At 39.7% G+C, this 9,473-nt stretch overlaps 1 long non-coding RNA gene across 1 annotated transcript; it reads left to right on the top strand.

Annotated features, from left to right (window-relative positions):
• The first annotated feature begins 4,019 nt into the window (after positions 1-4,019).
• On the top strand, positions 4,020-9,141 carry LOC146599389 (uncharacterized). Its single transcript, XR_014895013.1, has 3 exons — positions 4,020-4,548; positions 8,033-8,076; positions 9,065-9,141. It is a non-coding gene; the product is annotated as an uncharacterized LOC146599389 (long non-coding RNA).
• The last annotated feature ends 332 nt before the right edge of the window (positions 9,142-9,473 follow it).

Genomic DNA, 9,473 nt, shown 5'->3' with positions numbered 1-9,473 from the left:
CCCCCCCAGTTATTTCTGCCATTACATCCTGAAACTTTAAGTGAAAGTAAAAACGGTGCTAGTTAGGGTAATATCACAAGCTCTCTTGCAAAAAAGAAACTCAAAGTATTTCATTTGTTATCCTCAAAGTTTTTTTTTTTTAAAAAAAACTTCTGAAATAAACACATGTGCGCAGTAGATAAGGAGCTCCATCTTAAGTCCCTGTGTACCCAGGCACGCTCATTAGATTTTGGCAGAAATTTTTAGGTGCTTGAGGGCCAGGAGATACCAAAGATGAGTGAATAAGGGAATCTTGATCTGTGAAATGACAATTCTGTTACTTCTATTCTGATTTTGCTCAAGTTCATCAGCAAAGATTAACCTTGGCAGCTTATTCAGTGACTAAATCTTGATATTTTTGTGGCTTAATTCATAACATAACTGTAAGCTATTGCCCTGTGTTTATATTTCCCATCCATTTCTCACATTTCCAAAGCATACTGATATGTGATCCTGGTAATTTAGCTACCATAATTGGCATTTTTCTAGGGCCAAAAGGAAACAAATTCCTTATCCTCCATACTTCTTTAATTTCTGAAAAACAACAAGTAACATGGTTAATCCTCTTTTTGATCTTTTTACCCCCCCTTTGAGTTTTTCTTATGGTCTTTTCCTTTTAATCTTTTACTTTCTTTTTAATCTTCACTCATTGTCCCCCCTACCCCCCTCATCATTTCAAGAATTTCATGTACTTACATCTCTAAAATGAATTGGACCACTTTATGGAAATAGCTCTCTAGGATCCGGTTCAAAGCACTATTATGTACTTCTAGCTGTTTAGGGGGCAGGGAAGGGAGGGGAAAAAAAAAGAGAGCAAAGCCAACTTTAAAGCAGTGTTTGTGTAGCCTAGCAGAACATTAATCTGTTCAACTATGTGTAAAAGCAGTCCACAGAGACACCTGAGTGACAGTGAAACTGGGCTGTGTTAAAGGAGCAGAGGAGTGAATGAGCATCTCTCCTTGATTTGTGGTTGGGTCTCATCATCTGACTCAGTGCAGGTGTGTGCAGGCAGGAGCATTTCAGGAAGGGCAAAGCAGGGCAGCCCAGCTGGGCTTAGCAATTTGGCACTGAGCTGCTCTCTATTCTCCTCCCAGTACCTCTGAAGAAGCTGGGGATGAAGTATGTGCTCCCTATGGTTGGTCAGGAAGTATGGTGGTGGTGGCAGCACTGTCCTACCCAGGAGCAGACCTGGAGGCACTGTCCAATGGTATGTGCATTCCTTGCTTTGTAGTTTTCTTGTGCATATGTATCTAGTGCCTTTAAACTCTTCCTCAGGTGGGCAGCATTAAGGTTACAAATTTCTCTCTGTGTGTCATCCTTTCTTATGTTGCATGGTGTTTTACTCCGTGAGTAGTCCCACAGAAACTGATGAAATATAGTAGCATATGTACTAGTGGCTTGTTCTGATCTAGAGTTGCTCCTCCTGTGGGGCAGGTGTGGGTATCTTATGGTATGCTGGAAAAAGAAAGTGTAGAGCAGAATTTGTTGTACCTGGATATGGAGTTGGTGAACTGCTCCTGGCATGAAACCTGTGTATTGCCAAACATGGCCCAGTGTTAACAGAGCAATGCAGCTTCTGGCTGGGCCGCTGTGGATCTGGGTATCTGGAAGATGGGCAGAGCAAGTGCAAGTTTTCATGCCATTTCTCTGTGGTTCTGCTGAGAAGTAGAAGTGACTGCTTAGGCACCTGTGAGAGTCATTTCATCCCAAGCTGCAAGTAATAGGCACTGTGTATCTCAAGAAGCAGGGTGCTACAGCTCTGTGTTAAGAGGCGTGGTGAAGTGTGGCACTACACTACTTGCTCATGATGAACCCAAAGCTACTCACTGCAAATCTATTGGTGTGCTATTCCTTTTTGTCACTTGTTTCTCTACTCTGTTGTGTGTTAGTCACTGTCACCTCATTCCCTTCTCCCTGCCCTGCACAAAAGACCAAACCAAAAATTCCCAGAAACCTGGCCAACATGCTTTTCTCTGGCAGGCAAGAAATTCACAGGGATTATCATGTGTCCAATTTGATTTATGAAGAACTGCATGTGCCTTTTATTGAAGCAGATTCTCTGTAAACTGGGGTGTGTGTGTTTTGTTTTTTTTTTTCTCCCTCCCTCTCTTTTTTTTTAAAAAATACTTTCTGGAAAAGTTGCAAAACATAAACAAAAATCGCTTTTCAGTTACACAGATATAAACTGGGCATAGTTCCTCAGAAGATTTTATGGTTTAATGAATGTATCTTATTCCTAGTTAAACTGATGATAAGGCTTCCCTNCGAATAGGAATAGGTCCACTGATCTGTCCTTCTCTATCCACAAGAATAGGTGAATAAGATCTTTCCTATAGCTTAGTCCTAACCAAGAACAGGATTTGGCATTGCTCTTTATGAGGATTTTTTCTTTTTTTTTGCTTTTGTTTCCTCCTTCTCCCCCTCTTTTTAAAGGCTGTTTTTAAAACAAATAGTTAAAATGTGGAGTTAAACATTTCTCCCAGAAGTTGCGTATTCTAAATGTACTTATAGCATAGTCTGCTGCTCATATAAAATTACAGACTTCACTTTCATCTTTCTTTTTACAAGAAACCCTTAATGACAAATGCAGGCTGTTTAGTGATACCGATATACTGCAATCTTAGCATGTGAATTAGTCATCATACAATCAGTTCAGGGGGTCAGGCCTAAAGAAACAGTACAGAGTTGGCAAACTGCTAGTCGGGTGATGTGCTCTTCACTTCAAAGTCATGGTGCTTACTCCCCAGAATTCAGATCACAGAAAGAAACAGCTGGCATTGTCGTTTGTGGCAGTAAGGACTTTTTTTTCTTTCTCTTTTTTTTTCTTTCTTTCTTTTTTTTTTTTTTCTGTAGCAAGATAAGGTTTCACTGCTTTGTAAAACAACAATTTACTTTAGAGTGACCTAGCCTGTAAAACACAATAGGAAGCAGGAATCCACAGAGCACAGCTCTGCTATTATCATGCAAGTAGACATGACCTGTGACAAACCACACTGAAGAAGACTTAACCCCCTTGCTCCTTGTCCAGAAGTATTCGATGTAGTCCTCTTGTCTGTGACAGTCAAGGGTTTAATTTTCCAGCACACCTTTATAGGCAGTTTTCTCTTCTGTTTGGATATTTTTCTTGTGCATATTTCCAGTACAGTCTGTATTTATGGTGGCCTGTAGTTACAGACTATTAGACCTAGTAGTTGCATAGACACATTAAAACACTGAACTTCCCAGTTAAGCTTTGAGGCTTTCATATTTGTGTTGAGAGTTAATATTTTATGTTTAATTTAAAGACAGAAGCTGATTGAAATGTCGCATCACTTGACCTCACACACTTTGAGCCACCTCAGCATTTAGATTCAATGCTGGGCTTTGATTCAGCAACTCTTTTTTCCTTTTATTTTTTTTAATTCTAAATGCTGGTTTATTCCATAGGCTGTCTGTTTATTTTGATGGCTTTTCTCTAGGAACTGTGTGGAAAGGTGTCATAAACTGGGCCATCTTGTTGCATAGTCTGCCTGCTTAGATGCCGAAAGAAAACATTTAAGAAGGGTACTTAGGGATGCTTGTCTGAAAATGTGTGAGATTGTTTATATGCTTCAAATAAGAGACAGACTTAAGCACCTTCTTGAGCTGAGTTTTTCTGTCTTCCTTTGTTTTGTTTTGTTATCCTCCAAACCCTTAAGTCCCACTGGTGCTTTTAAAATCACTTTGGTGACCTGAGCAGATCTCTTCCCCAAATGCAGTGGGGGGAAGAGAGGGAATTCCACATTTAAAATGGCCCAGCAGATGTATGTTGCAAGTGTTTGTTCCATTATTTTTATTATTAATAGATTTAACTTCACAGGCAAGGCAGGCTTATCAGCCAAATGCCTCATTATCAAATGACTGAGACCCAAAAGTGCTTAACGGCATTCCTTACCAAAAGAGGCAATGATCACAGGCCAGATCCAACTCCTGTTAAAGCTAGTGAATAGATTCCCACTTCAGCAAAGGGTTGCTTGGGCCCCCAAGATGCTCGCTCCCCTCAGTGTTTTCTGACATGCTTTTTAGTTTCCCAACATGAACCAAACAGCTTTAGCTTCTCTCATCTCACAATGTGTTCTGCAACTTCTGGAAAGGAACCTGGACACAAGGAAAAATGCTACAGAACAAAAAGAGCCACAATACAAACCATATGACAACGCCTATTTCTTCATCCTCTTTGTCATGTTGTTTTACTCTTTCCTGGCGTTAACTGTCTTTTTTGGTTATGTACGCTCGAAGAAAGCTATTTCAAAGAAAGATCCTTACCAGGAGTTCATTGAGGATAGGAACCGAAGTAAGAAGTGGAACTTGACCCGGCCAGTGGTGGTGAAATTTGACTTTGAAGAAGAAAGTATTCTTTGAACTCCTTAAACTAAAATACCCTGCAAAATCTACTGGACTGTCTCTCCTGCCTGCACCTCAAGGAGGATCTGCACATTCATCTCATTTGGCCATGTCCCTCACAATAAGTCAAAGCATTGCTTGAAATAGGTAATGGAAAAAGAAGTTTGTTTTTTTTTTCTCAATACATTTGTTGCTGGATTGTAGCTTTTCTAAACATTGGATAAATACTTTAGACTTTTAAAATGGCAGTGAAAAGTGGCCATTTTTAGCTTTTTGTTTACAATTTGGTGAAACAAGAATGGAAATCCATCCTGCATTGAGACTCTGAATTTGTTTAGGACACAAGATTGCTTTGTGTAGATGTACATACCCACACCAGAGGAATGTTGTTGCTTCTGAGGTGTTCATATCTGGAAATTGGTGTGTACTATCTCTGGGAAGGGCTTCCTTTTAATAGCAGAAAGTGTTTTACTATGCTTAGACAGCAAATACTCTTTAGCTTGTAAATATAGAAAAACTCTTGCAGTCCCTCCCCTCAGAAATTAATTTCATATGCTATGGCAAAAGATTCAGGAAAACATCTGCAAAATGTAATTAAAATGCATCTAGTGGAAAAACAGGTTATGTATTCAGTGAATTCAGACCCTTTGCCTTTTCCATCTCTTAGATGTGTTCATTCTTTGCCAGTTTCTCATTTGCAATGTATGTTTCAGTCCTAATGAATAGTAACTACAAGTGATCACAAACCTAACAGAGAAACTGTCTGTCTGTATTTGTAGCAAATAATATTTGCTTATTGAAGTGTTGCACAATCTTGACTGAGTTATATTGAATACATGCAATTTTGTCATCTGATTTATTCATTTTCTCCTGTTTAATAAAACAAGTTTTACTGAAAATAATAGAACCTACTGTTATATTAAGCACATATATGTTTCAGAATAGAAAAGAATGATGCTGATTGCTGTGTGATATCACTCATGCAATAGCACACGTGCATATTCTTAGACTTTATTTGTCTTGTCTATTGTCCCTCAGTTTACAGTCTTGTGTAGTAATAGAGGCATTTAGATACATTACGTGGACATCATCCTTCTTGCCTGACAGAAACAGCTGATGTGTGGAGGGCTTTATGAGCACAGTGGTGGTGCTCATGTCACTTTTAGGTGTTAGGTAGGCTCTGTGCTTTATAAATATGCATTTTAAAAACAGACAAAAATTTTTAAAATGAATATATTAGCTTTTTTTATGTTAGCGGAACTGTGATATGAAGGATGTGATTTTTCTTAAATATGTGGTGTTCACGGTAAATTGACTATTTTAGGGATGTGTAGATTTTCAGTTCTTTGAAGATTTAGAAAAAGTTTTTGTATATTCAGCCTGGTTGTTGTCAGATGCTGTTCATATTTACTGATTTAAGTATTTGTGGTGTGTGCATGGGAAGGCTTACCCTCTGCAAAACCTTCTTCACATGAAATGCTAAAGCTTACTTCCTACATATCAGAGTGAATGTCTGTACAAACAGCCGTGCTGGCTCGGATCATAGGTCCCTCTAGCTTAGTGCTCTGTTTCTGATAGCAGATACCAAAGGAAGAGAACAAGAATAAGCTGATACTTTCTCTTTGGACTTGCCTGGCCTCCAGAGATTTGTTGCTGAGGGACACTCTAAGCCAGAAGCAGTACCCTTTTGTCTAAATGCAAGTGTGGGTTATGTGCAGAATACTGATGTGGAAGTATATGAAAATAAGTGTTTTGAAAGGGCAGAAAATGTTCACAGATGTATTTTTGTTGCATCCATCCAGCTTCAATTTAGATGGTTTTGACTATAGAAACAAGACCAGCGTTGTAGTTCTTACACAAATTAGCATTTTGTCCATGTTATACGTGTCCTGGCTGCTTCATCTAGAATGTTTGGAGTGAAGAAATGAAATTTGAAGTCATCTGTGTTCACTTCAGGCTGCCAAGTTTGGACTGCATGAAACAAAAATCACTCTTGGTCGGGAGTCCCTAACAGATACGAGCGAACGAGAATACGGAGTTCTGGAAGGCTGTCCTGTGAATGTGTGTGTAAATACTAGTTTCGCTCTGGACAGACGACTTCCTATTTTTATTCTGTAGTCAATGTTTTTTGGTGCTTTGTTGTGTATGATATGCCATTTTAAAAACTAAAAATCTGTCTTGGAAACTCTACTCAGCTAGTGTCCTTTATTTCTGTAAGCTGTTTTAGCCTGATCTGATAATTGCCTGGTAAGACAAAAGTCTCTTAAACGTTTTTTAGCCATGTGCTGCCATTGTCTAGTTTTAAGCTTTTTGGAAATGTTCACAACTCATTTAACAACAAGACCACAAGCTCTTCAATTTCACACAGTATCTGCTTGTATGTGTGTACGTGCCAACGAGACGAGGCTTCTCCCTGTCCTATCTCTGTGCAGGCACCAGTAGGAATGTCTCTCTGTAAATACTGGCCAAGAGGCGTTAGTGACATTAGCCTCTCTTCTACTGTATGTCAAAGCCTATTTGTCCCTTGTCCAGGAGATCTTTTTCATTGGTTAAAAAAAAAAAAAAAAAAAGAGAGAGAGAGAGAGAGAGGTGACACTTGGTGTAGCCACATCCTCAGCTTGTATAGTATTTCTCTGACTTCAGTGTTGCTATGCTTGTTTGCACCTCCTGATATCTAAAAAGGTGAAGTAGCTGGAGTCAGAAAACCATTCTGGCTTGTGGGTTTAGTGCAAGTTCTACCCACAGCTCTGGGAGTTGAATGCCCATTCTGGTGGGCAAGGAAGACTTCTGACACTGCTTTCTGTGAGTAGTGAGAACAAGGGGCAAAAGAAGTACCTTGTCACCTTTTCTCCTAGTAAGACACAACACTAATTCCTAATCTTCCCATAACTGTATGTGTCTGCCCAGGAAACAGAAGGGGGTGGGCAGAGGGGCTAGGACTAAATACCACATATCATATAGTCTGAAATGGCCTAGGCAGTTGATGCACTGCTTGTGCTTCGAGGCTTGTCCACCTTGTTTTTTTTTTTTTTTCCTCTTTATGTGATGCTATGATGCTTGTATGGTGCTTCCAGGGCTCCCAGAAGCCTGCGAGCTGCAACCCTGCCAGTTTCCTTTATAGTTACTTCTGGCTTTCTGCATGTGGGATGTGAAATGGGAACAAGAGAATCAAAATAACCTGATTCATGGTGTTCCCTAGAAGATGAGATGACTCTTAAGCTATGGACTGTGAAGCATGACTTACACCTCCAAGATACCAGTTTGCTCCAGACAGGGTACTGGAGAAGTTGGAGGGCAATGCAGAGCACCGTAACACAGCCTTAGCCCAGACAAGGGGCTGTAACACTGTAGGAACTGGGAGAAGGAGAGCATGTTTGTCTCAAACCCAGCTCTATGTGGTACTAAGAGCCTTTAACTTTAAAAGATTCAGCAACACAAGAAAAGAGGAATTCATTAATTGTCTTGTATTTATATTTTATTCTCTCTGCTTACTGGTATTCTGAATGAAGATCAGTCACCTATTATTGCTTGTTCTTTCTTTCTTACTAGTAAGAAACATGCTGAGGCAGAGTACATTGCAGATCCTGCTTTAGCTTCTCAATCTTTTACTATTTATTATGACTTTTCATAGGGTGCTGCAGCTGATTCTCCACCTGATCTTAGTTTGAGAGAAAGGTGTGGGTTTTTTTTTTGAGTTATTGTATTGAAGGCTTTACTGAAATGAAGAGATGTTGCAGCTAGTGCTTATGCTTTGTGTGTTAATTCTGTAGCACTCCCAAAGCTGCCTGTGAGAAAGTCTGCTTCTGAAAAATTCATGCTGATATGTGGTAGATTGCTCTCATATTTTATGAGTTTGTGTTTGTACACATTTTAGCATATTACTGTCTCTTAATCCCTGAATGTCAAAAGTATGTCAGATAAGCAGGACAAGCTAAAATGGTAGGTATTTTGAACTGTCATTTATGCTGGTGTAAATGTAGAGTAATTAGATTTGACTGTGTAACTTCTGAAGTTTCCATCCATGTGAATCTTAAATTATGGGTCTATCTTGATCACACACAAATGTGTGCATACGCACCTGCCTGCCCTCTACAAATGAAACATTCAGCTTCCATATAGGAATCTAAAATACTGACTACATGGAACTAAGTTTTCCTGAAGCTTGTAGGCAGCTGTAGACGTTAAGGGTGTTTACTTTGTTGTAATTATTCGTGCATGGAGAACTTCATGGCAGTGACCATTGCTGCATTCCAGAAAAATTAAGTGTGCCTGAGTTAGAGCAGGCCTAATGCTCTGCACGTCTCTTACCTTCTTTTCTAATTAGCATGTCAGATTGTGCAGCCTTTCCTCACTTCATCTGTGATATGCTTGCATGTGTAAACAGAGTCTGACACTATGAAAAAGTCTTCCCTCCCCATCAGAGAAAACTAGAATTGTTCAAGTGTCTTCTGGCCTGGATTCAGAAGAATACATCAGTCTATACTGAAGTTTTTCTTTAGCCATGTGCATGAGTTCAGTGGGGCTTGGAGAGCACATGCTTAAAATTAAACACATGCCTCAATGTTTTCATGAGAAAACATGCTTCCCTAACCCTTACTAGCTGCTACAGTATCTACTATGAACTTAAAACAATCAACTGAAATAGACTTTTTTTCCTTTTTAGGAGAGGGAGCGATGTGTAACAGGGAATCCTTTGCTGTGCAAGAAGGCTTAATAAATTGGTAGAGCTCCTACTGATGTGAGTAAGTGAATCCTGTGGGTTTGTTTCTAATGAAATGAATGTGAGCTTTCCAGATACTGCTTCCCCCCCCCCCCCACAACAGAATGATGTACGAGAAACCTTCAAATTGTTCTAGTTATTCTGAAAAACATCTGATGCTGCAGTGAGAGTTGACTGGCAATTGGTTGTAGTGTGACTGTACACTACCTTCAACTTGTTTTTTAAAGTCCTAGCAACAGAGCTGCCTTTTCAGCCTGGGAATGCTATGTGACCCAGCACGTGAAACTGCATTAAATATAGCTGCCCTTTGGCTGTGACCCCTCCCCTTTGTAGATTTGCTTTCATCCTGCAA

Source organism: Rhea americana, unplaced genomic scaffold, assembly GCF_003343005.1.
Source record: "Rhea americana isolate MKP2758 unplaced genomic scaffold, rheAme1 scaffold_14, whole genome shotgun sequence".
Classification (NCBI taxonomy): Eukaryota; Metazoa; Chordata; class Aves; order Rheiformes; family Rheidae; genus Rhea; species Rhea americana.
This window is presented reverse-complemented; position numbering and strand designations above follow the sequence as displayed.